A 23,393-nucleotide genomic window follows, 5' to 3' on the forward strand; every position below is an offset into this window, starting at 1 on the left:
TGGCCTGAATAGCAAGCATCATGTCTGGACGAAACCAGGCACCACTCATTACCTGGCCAATACCATCCCTACAGTGAAGCATGATGGTGGCAGCATCATGCTGTGGGGATGTTTTTTAGCAGCAGAAACTGAGAGACTAGTCAGGATCAAGGGAAAGATGAATGCAGCAATGTACAGAGACATCCTTCATGAAAATCTGCTCCAGAGAACTCTGCACCTCAGACTTGGGCGAAGGTTCATCTTCCAACAGGACAACGACCCTCAGCACACAGCCAAGATAACAAAGGAGTGGCTACGGGACAACTCTGTGAATGTCCTTGAGTGGCCCAGCTAGAGCCCAGACTTGAACCTGATTGAACATCTCTGGAGAGATCTGAAGGTGGCTGTGCACCGACGCTCCCCATCCAACCTGATGGAGCTTGAGAGGTCCTGCAAAGAAGAACGGGAGAAACTGCCCAAAAAAAAAAGAAAAGGTGTGCCAAGTAGTGATGGACGAACTTCCGACGGGACGTTTCGCGAACGCGGACCGCGAACGGGGCTGACCGTTCGCGAAACCGAACGTTCGCCGTGGGCCCCATTGACTTCAATTGGAGGCGAACGTTTCAAACCTTTAGGTCGAATTTGCAGCCACTAGGTAATTATTAGCAGGGAAAACATAGTCCCACCACATGGCCAATGGCATAATACATGTATGAGGTGAATTTGGGATCGATAACTACAAGCATTCTTTTTTTATTTGGGAAATTGTTCTGACAATTCAGGACTGTGGAGCGCATGAAGGCAATGGAGGAGAGGGAAGGTCAGGGACCAGGGTAGGCAAAGAAGAGGGTGCAGGAGATGATCACCAGCAGCGTGACATACAGCAATGACACCTGCACCGTGATAGAGGCATCTGACAACAGCACCGTGATAGAGGGCACTGACATCAGCAGCGTGACATAAAGCATTAACATCAGCACCGTGACATACAGCATTGACAGCAACACCGTGATAGAGAGCACTGACATCAGAAGCGTGACATTAAGCACTGACATCAGCACCGTGATATACAGCACTGACAGCAGCACCGTGACATACAGCACTGACATCAGAAGCGTGACATACAGCACTGACAGCAACACCGTGATAGAGAGTACTGACATCAGAAGCGTGACATTAAGCACTGACATCAGCACCGTGATATACAGCACTGACAGCAGCACCGTGATAGAGGGCACTGACATCAGAAGTGTGACATACAGCACTGACATCAGCACAGTGATATACAGCACTGACAGCAGCACCGTGATAGAAAGTACTGACATCAGAAGCGTGACATTAAGCATTAACACCAGCACCGTGACATACAGCATTGACAGCAACACCGTGATAGAGAGTACTGACATCAGAAGCGTGACATTAAGCACTGACATCAGCACCGTGATATACAGCACTGACAGCAGCACCGTGACATTAAGCACTCACACCAGCACCGTGATATACAGCACTGACAGCAGCACCGTAAGCAGCCCCAGGAGTAAGTCAGCACAGCACAGGGATGGTGTGATCCCCTCATAATAAGAACCCCCAGGAGGAAGTCAGCACAGCACAGGGATGGTGTGATCCCCTCATAGTAAGCAGGCCCAGGAGAAACTCAGCACAGCACAGGGATGGTGTGAACCCTATGTACTGTAGCACCCTAGACCAAGTTACCAGTCCTTATAAGAACTTTTGTGGACCAAGCAGGTTGTGTGTTAGTGATTAGCAGACTGTACTTCAGTCCCTATGCCAATGAAGGACTGCTGCAGTATAGGGCAGCGGTCAGCAGTGGTGCACCTCAACCCTATGTATTGTGGACCGATAGCGGTCCTTACAGAACAGCAGACTGTACCGCACTCAACCCTATGTACTGTAGCACCCTAGACCAAGTTACCAGTCCTTATAGGAACTTTTGTGGACCAAGCAGGTTGTGTGTTAGTGATTAGCAGACTGTACTTCAGTCCCTATACCAATGAAGGACTGCTGCAGTATAGGGCAGCGGTCAGCAGTGGTGCACCTCAACCCTATCTATTGTGGACCGATAGCGGTCCTTACAGAACAGCAGACTGTACTGCACTCAACCCTATGTACTGTAGCACCCTACACAGACCAAGTTACCAGTCCTGATAAAGAGCTTTGTGGAACAAGTGAGTTGTGAATGATTAGCAGACTGCAGCAGAAGGGCAGCAGTCAAGTATAATATTCTTTCTATATTTGGAAGAAAGAATATTATACGTGTACAAGCCTATTACCGTACCACTGATACCAGTCCTGAAAAGAACCTTTTTGGAACTAATAGTAACAGCAAGTCTTTAAACTGACCCTCACTGCCTGCCAACACTGCTTCCTTCCTGTCCCTATACAAAGTGGCAAAAAAGAGTAGACTGGAACGATTAGTGGTTACTGAAACAGCTCTTTTGTGGACCTGATAGTAACAGCTAATGATGATGATGATGATGATGATGAAAGACTAATCTGGCTGTCCCTGTAGCACACACAGTCCTTTCCCTTTCTCTAAACTGACAAAAGACACTCAGGCTGCTGCAAGAATCAGTAGCACAGCAAACCTATAAACACCTAACACCTATACCAGTCCTGAAAAGAACTTTTGTGTACCAAATAGCTAGCGATTTATCTCTCCCTACTTCACACAGCAACCTTTCCCTATAGTGACAGAAGAAAGAATGTAAAATGGCCACCGGACCAGGTGTATTTATAGGTTAGGGGGAATGTCCAAGTGTCCATGTGCTGTCATGTCTCAATTGGCTGGCCTGTACCCCATGACAGACGTGTCATCATAGGTCAAAGTTCTTTTACACATTAAACACGTAAGTCCGCCGGGGCGAACGACGGAAAAAGGCGAGCGAACGCGCGGACCGCGAACGACCGAAATTCGCCACGAAACGACCGCCGGGCGAACCGTTCGGCCATCACTAGTGCCAAGCTTGTAGCCTCATACTCAAAAAGACTTGAGGCTGTAATTGCTGCTAAAGGAGCTTCACCAAAGTATTGAACCAAGGCTGTGAATACTTATGTGCATGGGATATTGTCATTATGGGGTAATGTTTGTAGAATTTTGAGGAAAATAATGAATTTAATAAATGATGGAATAAGGCTGTAACATAACAAAATGCACTGTAAGAATAACATGCTTGATATTGGAAAAAAAAATACCTTTTGCAAGCACTTTAAGAAAAAAAAAAAGATCCAAAACCATTAAACTTTTCCTATAAATGTAACAGCACACTTAAAAAAAAAAAAAAAAAAGTATAAATATTTCATACTCTGGGGACATTTTTTTTGCACTTTAGCTGAAGGAGCAGAATGTCGCCCCCAGCTTGCTTGCAGCCTGTCCCTGCAAAGTGTTTTATCTGTTTTTAGTAACTTGATGGATCTCTTAGTCTTTCTCCCCATGCGGCTCAGATCTTTCCCCAATGCCTTTTCCTTTTTAGACTTCATTACATGGGATAATTTATGTACGGCTAAAACGGCCCATCTCTTGTGGTTAGTTTTAAAGCTGGGCTCCAGGCGGATATATCTTAAAAAAGATTAATGCAGTTATACATTTCTTAAATCAATTTATTTTTAAACACAGCTTGTGGAAGGACCCAAGTTTATACTTGTATCAGTTTTCTGTATTCCTGTGAGCAATAGGACTGGAAGGAGCAAGGTCGGCATTTTGACTCAGTCAGGATCTGTCTAGCTAGCATAAGGGATGGGAGATGTTGGAAAAATTAATTTTGCCGCTGGCAAAATCTTTCTGATGTGGGCACCTTAACCTTTACTCATTAACAGGGCAACAGGATTCTATAGGGTCCCAATTACTCTGTTCAAGATCTTTTCGCACACATCTAGTTTCGCTTGGATATGTGACAGGAAAGAAGGTTCTTATTTGCACATTTTCCTGAGCTGCCCAAAAATACCCCCTTTTTTGGATCAAGTACGTCAGTTAGTATTCAAGCTTACATCGGGGGAATTGGGTAGTCACCCCATGAGCTACTTGTGTCTTGTCAAAAGTGTCCTGTTTTGGCAGTACAAATCCTCTCTTAGCCCTTGTACACACGGTCGGAGAATCCGTCGGAATGAGTCTTATCGGACCGTGTCATCGGATAATCCGACTGTGTGTGGTCTGCATCGGACTGATTCCGTTGGAATATCCGTCGGACCCAATTTTCCAACATGTTGGAAATATTTCCCGACCAACTGGGCCGATCGGACGTAATCCGATCATGTGTAGAGAATTTTGATCGGACCAAGTGCCACGCATGCTCAGATCAAATTCCTACATCAAAGCTACTGGCTACTAGCCTGAATGTAGTCCCATCGTAACGAAATTACGTCATCACCTTCTGAAAGATCGGATTTTTCGCCAACTTTGTCTGACCGTGTGTATGCAACAGTTTCGGACAAGATCCGACGGACAAAATCCGACGGGCAAAATCCGACGGATTTGGTTGTGGAAATCTCCGACCGTGTGTACAGGGGCTTACACTAGTTGAATCCAGACCCCGGCTTGCATGCCGGTTATTTGGAAACAACCCATCACTCCACCTACTTTTTTGTGGCTGTGAACAATCAATGTGAACCGAATGTAGGACTATGTGTGCCACTCAGGCTGTGAGAGACTCCCATCCTGTTGCAACCACTGTGGGTGCCGGCCGGAAAAGGAGCTCATCTTGGTTCCAAACGTCAACATGTAACAAGAGGGTATATGCCATAGGCTGCATATTAAAGCAAACCAGCTGTAGTAAAGTGTGTGGCAGTCTCAGCCTGGGCACCAACCAGGCCATACTCCCAATGTGTTTCGCTCCCCCCTCAAAGCTTAATTACCTTCTGGGTAGCCCTGGCCTTTCTGCCTAATGCTAACCAATAGGGTTTAAAGTGGTTTTAAACCCTATTTTACAACCTTATGCTATATTAAGGCTTACCTGTAGCTACCCAGGATATCTCCTAACCCTGAGATGTCATCGGCACATGCGCACTGGGGAAAACTGAAGCAATGGCACCTATGTGCCGTTGCTTCAGTCTCCGTGCCGTTACCGGCGGCTCCCACCTGCATGCACGGGAGTGACGTCATCGTGGCTCCGGCCAATCACAGCGCCGGAGCCGCGATACACGGAAGTAACTCTGGGACGACATGTCGGCAGCCGGAGGGGGAGACGAAGACCGCTGCAGGGGCTTTGATCTGAGGTAAGTAATACATAATTAGCTAGTAGCTATGAGTAGTTGGCTACTAGCTCATTATGCCTTTTTCTTACATGTTTTTTTTTTTTTTTTGTTTAAGAGGGTTTACTTCCTCTTTAACCCTGTATATAATGTATTATATAATATACATTATATACTACATTGTATACATACAGGGTACGTTATATAATGCATTGAATACATACAGGATATATTATATAATACATTGTATACATGCAGGATACATTATATAATACTTTGTATACATACAGGATATATTATAAAATATATTGTATCTTTTGCTCCTGGCTAGGGATGAGCCGAACACCCCCCGGTTCGGTTCGCACCAGAACTTGCGAACGACCCCCGCGTTCGGTACGAACGTTAGAACCCCATTGAAGTCTATGGGACTCGAACGTTCGAATTGGAAAGTGCTAATTTTAACGGCTAATATGCAAGATAGTGTCCTAAAAAGGGTTTGGCGACCTGCCTCCTGCCTCAGGGGACATGGGTCACTGCAAAAAAAAGTTTTAAAAACTACCGTTTTGGTGGGAGCACTGATTTTAATGACGATTAAAGTGAAAAAAAAAAAGTGAAATATTCCTTTAAATATGGTGCCTGGGGGGTGTCTGTAGTATGCCTGTGAAGTGCCACGTGTTTCCCGTGTTTAGAACAGTCCCTGCACAAAATGACATTAAGCGGAAATAACACCATTTAAAACTGCTTGCGGTTTTAATGTTATATCTGGTTCCTGCAATATGGTTGAAAATCATTCAGAAAAATGGCATGGGTAGCCCTCCCTGCCCATTACCAGCCTATTTGGGTCTTGTACGCATATTAAGGGGAACCCTGTACCCATATTAAAAAAAGGAAATGCGTGTGGCCCCCAGGCCCTATATACTCAGAACAGCAGTATACAGGCGGTGCAAACAAGACTGGGACTGTGTAGGTTTGTTGTGTTAAGTTGAATCTGTTTGTAATTTTCAACTGGTACATTTTTAAAGTGTAGCTCCAGTCAAAAAAAATATTTTAAAGCTTTTTGGAAAACATAGGGAAGGGTTATCACCCCTGTATAATTTGTTTTGTCGTCCATCTTTTTTCATCTCACTTGCTGTTGTCTCCTTCCGTTTGCAAGTAGGAGATGTTTGTAAGTTGGATGTTTGAAAGTAGGGGCCTGCCCTATATGCTCTGCAGAAATGGCAGAACAAGGTGTTGGTTTTGCAACAACATTGTAAGCCCTCAAAGTGACTCTTGGTGGGCGCTGGAGCGCCCTGCTGTGAACGATTATATCAAGAATTGTAATTACATGCCATTGTTGAACAGTGGTAGAAAAATTGACCTTTGGTGGTTGTGGTGCTGGTGCCACAACACTATAAGTCCTCACAGTTACTCTGGGTGGGCACAGGAAGGGGCCCTCCTGTGAAATATTATATCAAGAATTGTAATTACATGTCCCTGTTAAACAGGGGCAGAAAAATTGGGCCTTAGGCACTGGTGCCATCACACTGCAACCTCTGCCATACACTATAGTTTTATTGCAGGAATTAGCCCTGCTGCAAAGCATTGCATCAAAAATTGTACTTAAACGCCCCTGTTAAACAGGGGCAGAAAAATTGGGCCTTAGGCACTGGTGCCATCACACTGCAACCTCTGCCATACACTCTAGTTTTTTTGCAGGAATTAGCCCTGCTGCAAAGCATTGCATCAAAAATTGTACTTAAACGCCCCTGTTAAACAGGGGCAGAAAAATTGGGCCTTAGGCACTGGTGCCATCACACTGCAACCTCTGCCATACACTCTAGTTTTTTTGCAGGAATTAGCCCTGCTGCAAAGCATTGCATCAAAAATTGTACTTAAACGCCCCTGTTAAACAGGGGCAGAAAAATTGGGCTGCTGGCATCACCCAGAACCAAAAATGTTCTTCCAACATATCAGCGGAGGAGGAAGAGGATAGACAATCAACATAACAGGACAGTCACTCAGCATCAGCATAGGCAGTCTTGAAGGGATGTGGTATTTCAAAAAAAATTATTCGGTTACATCAGCTTCAGGTGCTTGGTAGCTGTGGGTGATCCAAGACTGATTCATCTTGATGAAGGTCAGTCGATCAACTGATTCGGTGGACAGGCGCACCCTGTGATCGGTAACAAAGCCACCAGCAGCACTGAAGGTGCGTTCCGAAAGAACGCTGGATGCAGGACAGGCCAGTAGCTCAATTGCATACTGTGCAAGCTCTGGCCAGTGATCCATCCTCAAGACCCAGTAAGCCAGAGGATTTTCAGTGGGAAAGGTGTCCAAGTCTGACCTTGCCCCTAGGTATTCCTGCACCATGTAAATTAGACGCTGGCGATGGGTGCTGGAACCAATCATACCTTGGGGCTGCGGACTAAAAAATTGTCTGAAAGCATCAGTCAGACGACCACCTTCTCCACCGCTCCTTCTGACTGATGCCTCAGCAACACGTTGTCCAGGACCAGGAGTTTGTGACCTCCCAGTCTCTGGGAACGCGTTGCACAGAGCTTTCTGCAAGGCCTCCCGGAGATGTCTCATCCTCTGCTCCCTCTGCGATGGCAAGATAAGGTCGGCAACCTTACCCTTGTACCGTGGATCAAGGAGAGTGGCCAGCCAGTAATGGTCCCTCTCCTTGATCCGAAGAATACGAGGATCCTTCCGCAGGCTTTGCAGGATCAGGGAGGCCATGCAGCGTAGGTTAGCTGAGGCATTCGGTCCGGAGTCCTCTGGGTCACTAAGGACAACATGATCCGCAGCTACCTCCTCCCAGCCACGTACAAGTCCACGTGTTTCTTGGGACTGTAAATCATCCCTATAAGACTGCTGCTGCTGATGCTGAGTGCCAGCCTCCACCTCCATGCTGACACAATCATCCTCCTCCTCCTCTTCCTCCTCCTCACCCTCTTCCTGTGTGATGGGTGGCACAGCAGGAACACTGTCTGGATAAAGGGGGCCTTGAGAGGCAAGGAAGTCCTCCTCTTCCTGCCTCTGTTCTGCCTCAAGTGCCCTGTCCATTATTCCACGCAGCGTATGCTCCAAGAGGTGGACAAGAGGTATAGTGTCACTGATGCATGCACTGTCACTGCTCACCATCCTTGTGGCCTCCTCAAACGGTGACAGGACAGTGCATGCATCCCTGATCATGCCCCACTGGCGTGGTGAGAAAAAACCAAGCTCTCCTGACCCTGTCCTGGTGCCGTAGTCGCACAGGTACTCATTGATGGCCCTCTGCTGCGTGTGCAGCCGCTGCAGCATGGCCAATGTTGAGTTCCATCTGGTGGGCATGTCACATATAAGGCGGTTCTTGGGCAGGTTCAACTCCTTTTGGAGCTCAGCCAGCCGAGCACAGGCATTAAATGATCGGCGGAAATGCACACAGACTCTCCTGGCCTGTTTCAGGACATCCTGTAAGCCGGGGTACCTGCCCAAGAACCGCTGCACCACCAGGTTAAGGACGTGAGCTACACAGGGCACATGGGTCAGTTGTCCCTGTCGGAGGGCGGAGAGGAGGTTGGTGCCATTGTCGCAAACCACCATTCCTGGCTTAAGCTGGCGTGGCGTCAACCACCTCTCGGCCTGCCCCTGCAGAGCTGACAAAACATCCGCCCCAGTGTGGCTCCTGTCCCCCAAACAAACCAGCGCAAGCACGGCATGGCATCGTTTTGCCTGCGTACTTGCGTAGCCCCTGCAACGCCTACGGAGCACCGCTGGTTCTGAGGACAGAGCACTGGAAGAGGCCATGGAGGAAGAAGAAGAGGAGGGGGTGGAGGAGAGAGGTGTGTCACAACCAATAGTAGCATTTTGGAGGCGTGGTGGCGGAACAACCTCCAATACTACTGCACCTTGTCCTGCATCCTTCCCAGCAGCCAGAAGAGTGACCCAATGGGCCGTGAAAGACAGGTAACGTCCCTGTCCATGCCTGCTGGACCATGAGTCAGCGGTAATATGCACCTTACCGCTGACCGCCCTGTCCAGCGAGGCAAGGACTTTGCCTTCCACATGCCGGTAGAGAGCCGGAATTGCCTTCCGTGAGAAAAAGTGGCGTTTGGGGACCTGCCACTGAGGAACCGCACATTGTACAAACTCACGGAAGGGGGCCGAGTCTACCAACTGAAAAGGCAGCAGTTGAAGTGCTAGCAATTTAGCCAAGCTAGCATTCAACCGCTGGGCATGTGGATGGCTGGGAGTAAATTTCTTCCGCCGGTCCAGCAGCTGGGGCAGGGACATTTGTCTGCTATAATCGGACGTGGATGTACCACTAGCAGAGTTCCCGGAAGCACTTGGCTGTGACACACCTAATTCTACACCTTCATTCCTCTCAGAGCAGGTTTCAGAGAGGACTGAAGGTCTAGTGGGGTTGGAGATGCCAGCTGATGAGGAGCAAGGAGAGGTCCGCTTTGTTCTTTGGTGTGGGTCTTTGAGGTATGCTTGCCAACGAGCTGCATGGCAGGTCAACATATGTCTGGTCAAGCATGTGGTGCCCAAGCGGCTGATGTTTTGGCCACGTGAGATACGCTTGAGACATATGTTGCAAATAGCAGCGGTGCGATCTGATGCACTCGTCTCAAAAAAGGCCCACACCAAAGAACTTTTAGAATAACGCGCAGAGGAAGCGCTCTGCGCAGAGGAAGCGCTCTGCGCAGAGGAAGCGATCTGCGCAGGCGGAGCTCTGCGGTGTGATTCAGTCGGTGTGCTGCCCCTAAGCTGGCCCCCGGAGGGCATCCTGCCTCGTTGGACATGTGCCTCCTCCTCCTCCTCCTCCTCCTCCCTCCTTCCAGGCACCCACGTGGAGTCAGTGCCCTCATCATCCCCTCCCTCTTCATCGCTGTAGCAAACCTGGCAGTATGCTGCAGCTTGTGGAACATGACTGCCAGATTGCTGTCCTTCTTGAGCATCCCCTCTCTCTGTGCTCACGCTACTGCCTTCCTCTAGCTGAGTGTCATCATCAGAGCCCACCAAACACTGGGCATCCTCCTGGAGCATGTACCCAACACTGTGCTCAAAGAGTTCAGGAGACTCCTCAGGAGGACGTGGTGGGTCTAGGGAAGGAGTCACTGATGATGACATTGAGAGGAGGGACGACGATGTGTTGGCAGCTGCTTTTCTACTACCCTGAGACTGGGTGAGAGAGGATGAGGAGGATGAAGAGGGCTTGGTCATCCACTCTACCAAGTCGTTGGCATGTTGCGGTTCAACATGTCCAGCTGCAGAAAAGAAGGACAAGCATGTCCCATGGCCACGTGCTGATGACAATGCACCACGTCCACGACCAGCACTGTTGTCTCTAGACACAGAGCCTGCTTGCCCTCTTTTATCGGCTCGCGCCTGTCTGCCTCTCCTTGCTGGCCTTCCAGACATGGTAATGGCCTGAAGGGAGTTGGGTAAAACAGTAGTTGGGTAGTTTATATTGTGCTGGAGGCACACAACACCCACTAACTCCTGCAGATGCCTTTTTTATAGAACAGCAGAGTTAAAGGGGTATATACAGATGTATACTGTGCTGTGCTGGAAGCACACACAACTTCCAATAACTCCAGCAGATGCCAATCGGGCCCAAATAGAGAACAGCTATGTAGGTGGATAATAGCGGTATGTACTGGGTACAGAGCAGGCACACAGCACGCACTATCTCCTGAGTGACACTACTGACTGCAAGCTCTATTGTTAAAGATGGACCACTAGCTATATAGGTGAGGTGAATATCACGGTGTATACTGCGGTCAGGGCACGCAGACAATAACCAGAAAACAGCAGAGTTAAAGGGGTATATACAGATGTATACTGTGCTGTGCTGGAAGCACACACAACTTCCAATAACTCCAGCAAATGACAATCGGGCTCAAATAGAGAACAGCTTTGTAGGTGTATATAGTGGTATGTACTGGGTACAGAGCACGCAGACAGCACGCACTAACACTACTGACTGCAAGCTCTATTATTAAAGCTAGATCACTAGCTATATAGGTGAGGTGAATATAGTGGTGTATACTGCGGTCAGGGCACAGACAGTAACCACTACACAAGAGCAAAATAGTAAATCAGCCAAAAACGATTGGTGTGTAACTGTGTTGAAGGTACACAGAACACCCACTGCTTCAGATGCTAACAAACACTACACGAGGCCGCCTGAAAGGCAGCTTTATATAGTGTGGGGCGTGCACTACACAGTCTGAGCTATGATTGGCCACAGGCAGGATGCCTGTGGCCAACCATTGCTCTCCTCGCTACTGGCGCTGCGATTGGCCAAGCATGCGGGGTCACAGTGCATGCTTGGCCAATCGTGAGACAGCAATGCATTGCGCCATCGCAGTGCATTGTGGGCCACACGAATTTTGCCGCGAACGGCCCAAACGTTCGGAATTCGGCGAACGCACGAACGACCGATGTTCGACTCGAACACGAAGCTCATCCCTACTCCTGGCAAGGGGAGAAAATGTAAACAAAGAATACTGTGTGATAATAATAATAATAATGTAGCACCCTCTAGTGTGTGCTAGAATTAGTATGTATGGGTCAGGGTTATTAGAGTTCATGGCTGGGTGACCCATCCTGACAGCTCTTTGTTGTCTTCTCCTCTCCTAGAAGGTTGGAGAATCTTCTAAAATTAGTAGGTGGAGGTTAGGAGGAGCTGCGTTGAATATTTATGGAGCCTCAGACAATCCTCAGAGGTAGTCTGTCAGGGGACGGAGACCACTCCATAAATAGACATGGGTAGTCGGGTGGAAGATGGAAATACAGTGTTGAGGTGGCTGTCGGTGGCACTCAGGGGTGCCCCTTAGTCGGGGGGGGGGGGGTGTCCGGCCTTGGGCGGGGGCTCGGGTGCTTGAAGGATCCTTCTACAACACACAGGAGGAGTCTTTCATGGAGACATTCGAGCAAGAGAGAGACAGTGAGTAGAGCAACACTATGGGGACTTACAAAGTGGGGAGACTGCCACATGTAGCTAGTTTCCCTTGAAGTCAGCTGTGTGCTAGACATGGGCGCCATCAAAAAAATGTGTTTTGTTTCATTCTGTACCGTTTCGTATAAAAAAAAAAATATTTTTTCTTTAGAATTAAAATTTTCGTTAGATTGGTAAATTTTTCATTAAAATAACGAAAGTTTGTTATGATGAATTTATCATTATGAGGGGTTCCCACCATCCCTGTACTGTGCTGACTTCCTGGGATTTTAACTTTTAGGTTCGTTAACTTTTCGTAACAATTACGAATTTTCATTATGAATGAATGAATTTCATTCCGAATGTACGAATTTCCGGAAATCCATACGAAGAGAGGGCCCTGCTCATGTCTAGAAGGGAGGGTCAAGTGAAACAAAAGGCAATAACTGTGGGGGAAATGAGAATTTTGCTGCAGAAGGTGCTATACATGGTACATATGTGCCACTTTACAGGCAGACAAAGGGGACCCCCCCCCCCAGCACTATTTTTAAAGGAATTTTTCGTTTTTATTGTTGCAATTTAATAATCATTAAGATCACTGCTGCTGAAACAACGATTGTTTTAAAAAAAATGTTTTACACGTCCCTCAGTACCCCCATAACCCTTTTAAGCCCAATAACTTGTATATGAATAAATGAATGAATGAATGAAAAAGTTGTATAGCGCTACATATGCGAACTAAATCGCCTCATGGCGCTTGCAGCCAGTGTCCATCTGGGTCTTCAGAAGAGATGGGTATTGAGCTTCTTCCTGAAGGCCAGATGGTTTTCTTCCGAGCGGATGTCCGCAGGTAGGGCGTTCCATAACCGTGGTCCTTGGACTGCGAACCTTTGTTCGCCTTTTAATTTATAATGGGTCTTGGGGATGTGGAAGAGGTTCTGATTAGTTGACCGGAGGGGGGTGACCTGGGGTGTAGTGCTTTATTTATTAAAATATAATATAAAGCCTTCAAAATGGGCACTTTTGATTTTTTTTCATGTTCAGCTCCCATAGACTTCAATGGGGTTTGCCATTCGGGTCAGAACTTTTCCCCTGTTTGGGAGTTCTGCTGCAAACCAGACGGGGGTGTTTGGCCCATCTCTAATTAACACATGTCAAAGTTGCAAAATTGGGTTTGGGTAATAAGGTTTGTTTTATCCTCTGTCATGGAGGGGTTAAAGGGATGCTGATGAAGGATGGGAAGGTGTTACTTTAAAGGTAGACCTAAGCTATTTTCATTTTTCAAGGTCCTTACAGCTGTCTATCTTCAGTTACAGGACACAGATGTTTCTGTTTCCATTTTTCAAATATTTTTAAAAGAAAAATAATACGTCGATGAACAAAAATACATCACATAGATCTCACTTCTTCCAAGAACAGCAATGAAATTTGGTTTAATTTCAACTTCTATTGGCTCTAAATGCATGACTGGTTTAATGTACCCGAGTGCATGAAATAAGATATTTGTTGGAATCTACAGTGCAATGTAAAATCCTTATTAAAACTTTATTTCCAGGCTCGGGCTGACACCTGATCTCAGAAAAAAAATGAGATGAAATATTATTGCCGCTTGAAAAACTTACCAGAGCGCCTCTCTCAGTATCTAGGAGGGTTCCATTTTTTTTTTCAGGAGAAGAAGTTATAAATATACATAGAGGAAGGCTTCTAAATATAGGAATAAAAAATCCAAGAGAGACTCTGATGCTCAGTGGCGAAAAAGGATGCAAGAGATACTTAACCAGTTCCCGACCAGCGCACGCCGATGTACGTCGGCAGAATGGCACAGGCAGGCAAATGGGCGTACCTGTATGTCCCTTTAAATTTGCCGCCCGTGCTGGTCGGGACCCCCGTGAGTCCGGTCGCGGGTCCCGCAGACTCAATCGCCGCGGGCATACCCGCGATCGTCTCACAGGGCGGCCGAATGAAGAAATGCCATTGTAAACAGCATTTCTCCATTCTGCCTAGCAACTAGTGACGCTGATCTCTGCTCCATGTGATTGGAGCAGAGATCAGTGTTCACTAAATGAAAGCCCAGCCCCCAACCATTAGTAACACACCCCTAGGAACACTTAACCCCCACAATGTCCACTCACTGATTAACCCCTTCACTGCCAGTGTCATTTACACAGGAATCACTGCATTTATATAGCAGTGATTGCTGTATAAATGACAATGGTCCCAAAAATGTGTCAAAAATGTCCGATGTGTCTGCCATAATGTCGCAGTCACAATAAAAATCGCTGATCGCCGCCATTACTAGTAAAAAAAAAAAATATTAATAAAAATGCCATAAAACTATCCCCTATTTTGTAAACACTATAACTTTTGCGCAAACCAATCAATAATCGCTTATTGCGATTTTTTTACCAAAAATATGTAGAAGAATACGTATCGGCCTAAACTGAGGGAAATTTTTTTTATATATATATATTTTTGGGGGATATTTATTATAACAAAAAGTAAAAAATAATGTTTTTTTTTTCAAAATTGTCGCTTTATTTTTGTTTATAGTGCAAAAAATAAAAACCGCAGAGGTGATCAAATAGCACCAAAAGAAAGCTCTATTTGTGGGAAAAAAAGGATGTCAATTTTGTTTGGGAGCCACGTTGCATGACCACGCAATTGTCAGTTAAAGTGACGCAGTGCCGAATCGCAAAAAGTGGTCTGGTCTTTGACCAGCAAAATGGTCCGGTCTGTAAGTGGTTAATATGTCTAGAAATTTGTATATTAACCACATGCTTACTTGGCAATTTTACCTTATCCCTACCCAGGCCAATTTTCAGCCTTTAGAGCTGTCGCATTTTGAATGACAATTGCGCGGTCATGTAACACTGTACGCATGTGACATTTTAATCATTTTTTTCACACAAATAGAGCTTTCTTTTGGTGGTATTTAGGCTCCGTTCACATCTTGGCGTATGGGGAAGACAATCGTGGTAATATCACGCAGATAAAATCGTGGGACGCCGGTCGCCCAAAATAAGCTCATGTACTTATTTTGGGTGGCAGGCGTCCCGCAATTCTGTTTGCACGATTTTACCGCGATTGTCGCCCGACGTATTGCGGGAAAATCGCGCGCTGCTTTTAGGGTGCTATTGAAATTGACAGGCAATACATGTGGAACGCACGGGCGTCCCGTGATTTTCCGCTATTGCGAATCGCGGGCAGAACTTTGCCGGAGATGTGAACGGAGATTTACTCACCACTGAGTTTATTTTTTATTTTTTGCTAAACAAACAAAAAAGAGACCAAAAAAAAAAAAACATTTTGTATTTGATTAAAAAAATGTTTTCTGCCTGTTAACTAGTGATGGCCGAACGGTTCGCCCGGCGGTCGTTTCGCGGCGAATTTCCGACATTCGCGGTCCGCACGTTCGAACGCCTTTTTCCGTCGTTCGCCGCGGCGGACTTACGTGTTTAATGTATACAAGAACTTTAACCTTTGGTGACACGTTTATCATGTGATACAGGACAGCCAATTGAGACATGACAGCACATGGACACTTGTACATTCCCCCTAACCTATAAATACACCCGATCCGGTGGCCATTTTACATTCTTTCTTCTGTTACGATAGGGACAGGTTCCTGTGTGGAGTAGGGAGAGATAAACCACTAGCTATTTGGTACACAAAAGTTCTTTTCAGGACTGGTATAGGTGTTAGGTGTTGATAGGTTTGCTGTGCTGCTGATTCTTGCAGCAGCCTGAGTGTCTTTTGTTAGTTTAGAGAAAGGGAAAGGACGGTGTATGCTACAGGGACAGCCAGATTAGTCTTTCATCATCATCATCATCATCATCATCATTAGCTGTTACTATCAAGGTCCACAAAAGAGCTGTTCCAGTAACCACTAATCGTTCTCTTTTTTTGCCAATTTGTATAGGGACAGGAAGGAAGCAGTGTTGTCAGGCAGTGAGGGTAATTTTAAAGACTTGCTGTTATTATTAGTTCCACAAAGGTTCTTTTCAGGACTGGTATCAGTGGTACAGTAATAGGCTTGTACATGTATAATATTCTTTCTTCCAAATATAGAAAGGATATTATACTTGACTGCTGCCCTTCTGCTGCAGTCTGCTAAACATTCACAACTCACTTGTTCCACAAAAGTTCTTATAAGGACTGGTAACTTGGTATAGGGTGCTACGGTACATAGGCTTGAGTGCGGTACAGTCTGCTGTTCTGTAAGGACCGCTATCGGTCCACAATAGATAGGGTTGACGTGCACCACTGCTGACCGCTGCCCTATACTGCAGCAGTCCTTCAGCGGTATAGGGACTGACGTACAGTCTGCTAATCACTAACACACAACCTGCTTGTTCCACAAAAGTTCTTATAAGGACTGGTAACTTGGTATAGGGTGCTACGGTACATAGGCTTGAGTGCGGTACAGTCTGCTGTTCTGTAAGGACCGCTATCGGTCCACAATAGATAGGGTTGACGTGCACCACTGCTGACCGCTGCCCTATACTGCAGCAGTCCTTCAGCGGTATAGGGACTGACGTACAGTCTGCTAAACACTAATACACAACCTGCTTGGTCCACAAAAGTTCTTATAAGGACTGGTAACTTGGTATAGGGTGCTACGGTACATAGGCTTGAGTGCGGTACAGTCTGCTGTTCTGTAAGGACCGCTATCGGTCCACAATAGATAGGGTTGACGTGCACCACTGCTGACCGCTGCCCTATACTGCAGCAGTCCTTCAGCGGTATAGGGACTGACGTACAGTCTGCTAATCACTAACACACAACCTGCTTGTTCCACAAAAGTTCTTATAAGGACTGGTAACTTGGTATAGGGTGCTACGGTACATAGGCTTGAGTGCGGTACAGTCTGCTGTTCTGTAAGGACCGCTATCGGTCCACAATAGATAGGGTTGACGTGCACCACTGCTGACCGCTGCCCTATACTGCAGCAGTCCTTCAGCGGTATAGGGACTGACGTACAGTCTGCTAAACACTAATACACAACCTGCTTGGTCCACAAAAGTTCTTATAAGGACTGGTAACTTGGTATAGGGTGCTACGGTACATAGGCTTGAGTGCGGTACAGTCTGCTGTTCTGTAAGGACCGCTATCGGTCCACAATAGATAGGGTTGACGTGCACCACTGCTGACCGCTGCCCTATACTGCAGCAGTCCTTCAGCGGTATAGGGACTGACGTACAGTCTGCTAAACACTAATACACAACCTGCTTGGTCCACAAAAGTTCTTATAAGGACTGGTAACTTGGTATAGGGTGCTACGGTACATAGGCTTGAGTGCGGTACAGTCTGCTGTTCTGTAAGGACCGCTATCGGTCCACAATAGATAGGGTTGACGTGCACCACTGCTGACCGCTGCCCTATACTGCAGCAGTCCTTCAGCGGTATAGGGACTGACGTACAGTCTGCTAAACACTAATACACAACCTGCTTGGTCCACAAAAGTTCTTATAAGGACTGGTAACTTGGTATAGGGTGCTACGGTACATAGGCTTGAGTGCGGTACAGTCTGCTGTTCTGTAAGGACCGCTATCGGTCCACAATAGATAGGGTTGACGTGCACCACTGCTGACCGCTGCCCTATACTGCAGCAGTCCTTCAGCGGTATAGGGACTGACGTACAGTCTGCTAAACACTAATACACAACCTGCTTGGTCCACAAAAGTTCTTATAAGGACTGGTAACTTGGTATAGGGTGCTACGGTACATAGGCTTGAGTGCGGTACAGTCTGCTGTTCTGTAAGGACCGCTATCGGTCCACAATAGATAGGGTTGACGTGCACCACTGCTGACCGCTCACCTATACTGCAGCAGTCCTTCAGCGGTATAGGGACTGACGTACAGTCTGCTAATCACTAACACACAACCTGCTTGTTCCACAAAAGTTCTTATAAGGACTGGTAACTTGGTATAGGGTGCTACGGTACATAGGCTTGAGTGCGGTACAGTCTGCTGTTCTGTAAGGACCGCTATCGGTCCACAATAGATAGGGTTGACGTGCACCACTGCTGACCGCTGCCCTATACTGCAGCAGTCCTTCAGCGGTATAGGGACTGACGTACAGTCTGCTAATCACTAACACACAACCTGCTTGTTCCACAAAAGTTCTTATAAGGACTGGTAACTTGGTATAGGGTGCTACGGTACATAGGCTTGAGTGCGGTACAGTCTGCTGTTCTGTAAGGACCGCTATCGGTCCACAATAGATAGGGTTGACGTGCACCACTGCTGACCGCTGCCCTATACTGCAGCAGTCCTTCAGCGGTATAGGGACTGACGTACAGTCTGCTAAACACTAATACACAACCTGCTTGGTCCACAAAAGTTCTTATAAGGACTGGTAACTTGGTATAGGGTGCTACGGTACATAGGCTTGAGTGCGGTACAGTCTGCTGTTCTGTAAGGACCGCTATAGGTCCACAATAGATAGGGTTGACGTGCACCACTGCTGACCGCTCACCTATACTGCAGCAGTCCTTCAGCGGTATAGGGACTGACGTACAGTCTGCTAATCACTAACACACAACCTGCTTGTTCCACAAAAGTTCTTATAAGGACTGGTAACTTGGTATAGGGTGCTACGGTACATAGGCTTGAGTGCGGTACAGTCTGCTGTTCTGTAAGGACCGCTATCGGTCCACAATAGATAGGGTTGACGTGCACCACTGCTGACCGCTGCCCTATACTGCAGCAGTCCTTCAGCGGTATAGGGACTGACGTACAGTCTGCTAAACACTAATACACAACCTGCTTGGTCCACAAAAGTTCTTATAAGGACTGGTAACTTGGTATAGGGTGCTACGGTACATAGGCTTGAGTGCGGTACAGTCTGCTGTTCTGTAAGGACCGCTATCGGTCCACAATAGATAGGGTTGACGTGCACCACTGCTGACCGCTCACCTATACTGCAGCAGTCCTTCAGCGGTATAGGGACTGACGTACAGTCTGCTAATCACTAACACACAACCTGCTTGTTCCACAAAAGTTCTTATAAGGACTGGTAACTTGGTATAGGGTGCTACGGTACATAGGCTTGAGTGCGGTACAGTCTGCTGTTCTGTAAGGACCGCTATCGGTCCACAATAGATAGGGTTGACGTGCACCACTGCTGACCGCTGCCCTATACTGCAGCAGTCCTTCAGCGGTATAGGGACTGACGTACAGTCTGCTAAACACTAATACACAACCTGCTTGTTCCACAAAAGTTCTTATAAGGACTGGTAACTTGGTATAGGGTGCTACGGTACATAGGCTTGAGTGCGGTACAGTCTGCTGTTCTGTAAGGACCGCTATCGGTCCACAATAGATAGGGTTGACGTGCACCACTGCTGACCGCTCACCTATACTGCAGCAGTCCTTCAGCGGTATAGGGACTGACGTACAGTCTGCTAATCACTAACACACAACCTGCTTGTTCCACAAAAGTTCTTATAAGGACTGGTAACTTGGTATAGGGTGCTACGGTACATAGGCTTGAGTGCGGTACAGTCTGCTGTTCTGTAAGGACCGCTATCGGTCCACAATAGATAGGGTTGACGTGCACCACTGCTGACCGCTGCCCTATACTGCAGCAGTCCTTCAGCGGTATAGGGACTGACGTACAGTCTGCTAAACACTAATACACAACCTGCTTGGTCCACAAAAGTTCTTATAAGGACTGGTAACTTGGTATAGGGTGCTACGGTACATAGGCTTGAGTGCGGTACAGTCTGCTGTTCTGTAAGGACCGCTATCGGTCCACAATAGATAGGGTTGACGTGCACCACTGCTGACCGCTCACCTATACTGCAGCAGTCCTTCAGCGGTATAGGGACTGACGTACAGTCTGCTAATCACTAACACACAACCTGCTTGTTCCACAAAAGTTCTTATAAGGACTGGTAACTTGGTATAGGGTGCTACGGTACATAGGCTTGAGTGCGGTACAGTCTGCTGTTCTGTAAGGACCGCTATCGGTCCACAATAGATAGGGTTGACGTGCACCACTGCTGACCGCTGCCCTATACTGCAGCAGTCCTTCAGCGGTATAGGGACTGACGTACAGTCTGCTAAACACTAATACACAACCTGCTTGGTCCACAAAAGTTCTTATAAGGACTGGTAACTTGGTATAGGGTGCTACGGTACATAGGCTTGAGTGCGGTACAGTCTGCTGTTCTGTAAGGACCGCTATAGGTCCACAATAGATAGGGTTGACGTGCACCACTGCTGACCGCTCACCTATACTGCAGCAGTCCTTCAGCGGTATAGGGACTGACGTACAGTCTGCTAATCACTAACACACAACCTGCTTGTTCCACAAAAGTTCTTATAAGGACTGGTAACTTGGTATAGGGTGCTACGGTACATAGGCTTGAGTGCGGTACAGTCTGCTGTTCTGTAAGGACCGCTATCGGTCCACAATAGATAGGGTTGACGTGCACCACTGCTGACCGCTGCCCTATACTGCAGCAGTCCTTCAGCGGTATAGGGACTGACGTACAGTCTGCTAAACACTAATACACAACCTGCTTGGTCCACAAAAGTTCTTATAAGGACTGGTAACTTGGTATAGGGTGCTACGGTACATAGGCTTGAGTGCGGTACAGTCTGCTGTTCTGTAAGGACCGCTATCGGTCCACAATAGATAGGGTTGACGTGCACCACTGCTGACCGCTCACCTATACTGCAGCAGTCCTTCAGCGGTATAGGGACTGACGTACAGTCTGCTAATCACTAACACACAACCTGCTTGTTCCACAAAAGTTCTTATAAGGACTGGTAACTTGGTATAGGGTGCTACGGTACATAGGCTTGAGTGCGGTACAGTCTGCTGTTCTGTAAGGACCGCTATCGGTCCACAATAGATAGGGTTGACGTGCACCACTGCTGACCGCTGCCCTATACTGCAGCAGTCCTTCAGCGGTATAGGGACTGACGTACAGTCTGCTAAACACTAATACACAACCTGCTTGTTCCACAAAAGTTCTTATAAGGACTGGTAACTTGGTATAGGGTGCTACGGTACATAGGCTTGAGTGCGGTACAGTCTGCTGTTCTGTAAGGACCGCTATCGGTCCACAATAGATAGGGTTGACGTGCACCACTGCTGACCGCTCACCTATACTGCAGCAGTCCTTCAGCGGTATAGGGACTGACGTACAGTCTGCTAATCACTAACACACAACCTGCTTGTTCCACAAAAGTTCTTATAAGGACTGGTAACTTGGTATAGGGTGCTACGGTACATAGGCTTGAGTGCGGTACAGTCTGCTGTTCTGTAAGGACCGCTATCGGTCCACAATAGATAGGGTTGACGTGCACCACTGCTGACCGCTGCCCTATACTGCAGCAGTCCTTCAGCGGTATAGGGACTGACGTACAGTCTGCTAAACACTAATACACAACCTGCTTGGTCCACAAAAGTTCTTATAAGGACTGGTAACTTGGTATAGGGTGCTACGGTACATAGGCTTGAGTGCGGTACAGTCTGCTGTTCTGTAAGGACCGCTATCGGTCCACAATAGATAGGGTTGACGTGCACCACTGCTGACCGCTCACCTATACTGCAGCAGTCCTTCAGCGGTATAGGGACTGACGTACAGTCTGCTAATCACTAACACACAACCTGCTTGTTCCACAAAAGTTCTTATAAGGACTGGTAACTTGGTATAGGGTGCTACGGTACATAGGCTTGAGTGCGGTACAGTCTGCTGTTCTGTAAGGACCGCTATCGGTCCACAATAGATAGGGTTGACGTGCACCACTGCTGACCGCTGCCCTATACTGCAGCAGTCCTTCAGCGGTATAGGGACTGACGTACAGTCTGCTAAACACTAATACACAACCTGCTTGGTCCACAAAAGTTCTTATAAGGACTGGTAACTTGGTATAGGGTGCTACGGTACATAGGCTTGAGTGCGGTACAGTCTGCTGTTCTGTAAGGACCGCTATAGGTCCACAATAGATAGGGTTGACGTGCACCACTGCTGACCGCTCACCTATACTGCAGCAGTCCTTCAGCGGTATAGGGACTAAGAGTTTTGTCACAGGGTCATTTAAAAAATGACATGCAGAGGAAGAGGCAGGCCCTTCCGCAGGGGTGGTAGGGGTAGGGCAGGAGCAACAGGCTTGAGCCAAAGTGGGAAGTTGCAGAAGGTGCGTTCAATTACTTTAAAGGATGCACCAGACTTGGTTGAGTGGCTCGCTCAGCCTTACTCTTCTGCACCCTCCTCATCCTCTCGATCTGCACCCTCTTCTTCACTCTCTGCTATGTGCACCCCCAAAGACACTACCACCAACAACACGACCACCACCACCACCACCACATACCTTCCGCTTGAGTCACTGGAATTATTTTCCGATCCATATCAAGAGGACATTTCTGATGCGCAGCCACTCTTGGTATTGGATCAGGAAGAGGAGGTAGCAACAAGCGCTACTCAGCAGTCTGACGCCAGTACCCAGATCAGCCCAAGGAGGAGGTTGGTCCCCGGTGTTGCTGCCTACTCCGAGATCTCTACTTATAGCGGTGGGGAAGGTGACGTTGATGATGACGTGTCTAGTGATGTCACGTGGGTGCCCACAAGAGAGGAAGAGGAGGGGAGTTCAGAGGGAGATATGGACCAGCAGATAGGGAGGAGAAGCAGCAATGACTTACATTGCACAGCAGGGACAAAGCAGACTGCAAATGTATCAGGAGCGAGTCATCGACCATGTACGGTCACATCTGGCGCTCCCAGGACACCGGCACATGGCTCCGCAGTGTGGGCTTTTTTTAACGTGTCCGCTGCTGACAATAGCGTTGCCATCTGCAATCTTTGCAGTCAACGCGTTAGTCGCGGTAAGCCCAATACTCACCTAGGGACGACCGCCTTAAGAAGGCACATGAGCAGCCATCACCGAGCCCAGTGGGAGCAACGGAACACACAAAGCCACACTGCAGGCTCTCACCGTCCAGCCTCGTCTTCTACTTCTCCTTCTCCTCTCTCCTCACAATTGTCCTCCACTCCACCTTCCATCACGCCAAGCTCACATTTTTCTGCAAAAAGGCAGGCTTCCGTGGGCCTAATGTTTGAGCGTAAAAAAATGATGATGCCGGATAACCCTCTTGCCCAACGGTTGGCGGCTGGCTTGTCAGAACTCATAGCCCGCCAACTACTGCCATATAAACTGGTGGACTCGGAGGCCTTTCGCAAATTTGTGGCCATTGGAACACCACAATGGAAGGTCCCAGGAAGGAAGTATTTCTCAGAGAAGGGCATCCCAGAGCTATATGGCCATGTTCAGCGGCAAGTGAATG

The sequence above is a fragment of the Lithobates pipiens genome, unplaced genomic scaffold, assembly GCF_037356315.1.
Source record: "Lithobates pipiens isolate NorthernLeopardFrog02 unplaced genomic scaffold, aLitPip1_a1.2 Scaffold_22, whole genome shotgun sequence".
Classification (NCBI taxonomy): Eukaryota; Metazoa; Chordata; class Amphibia; order Anura; family Ranidae; genus Lithobates; species Lithobates pipiens.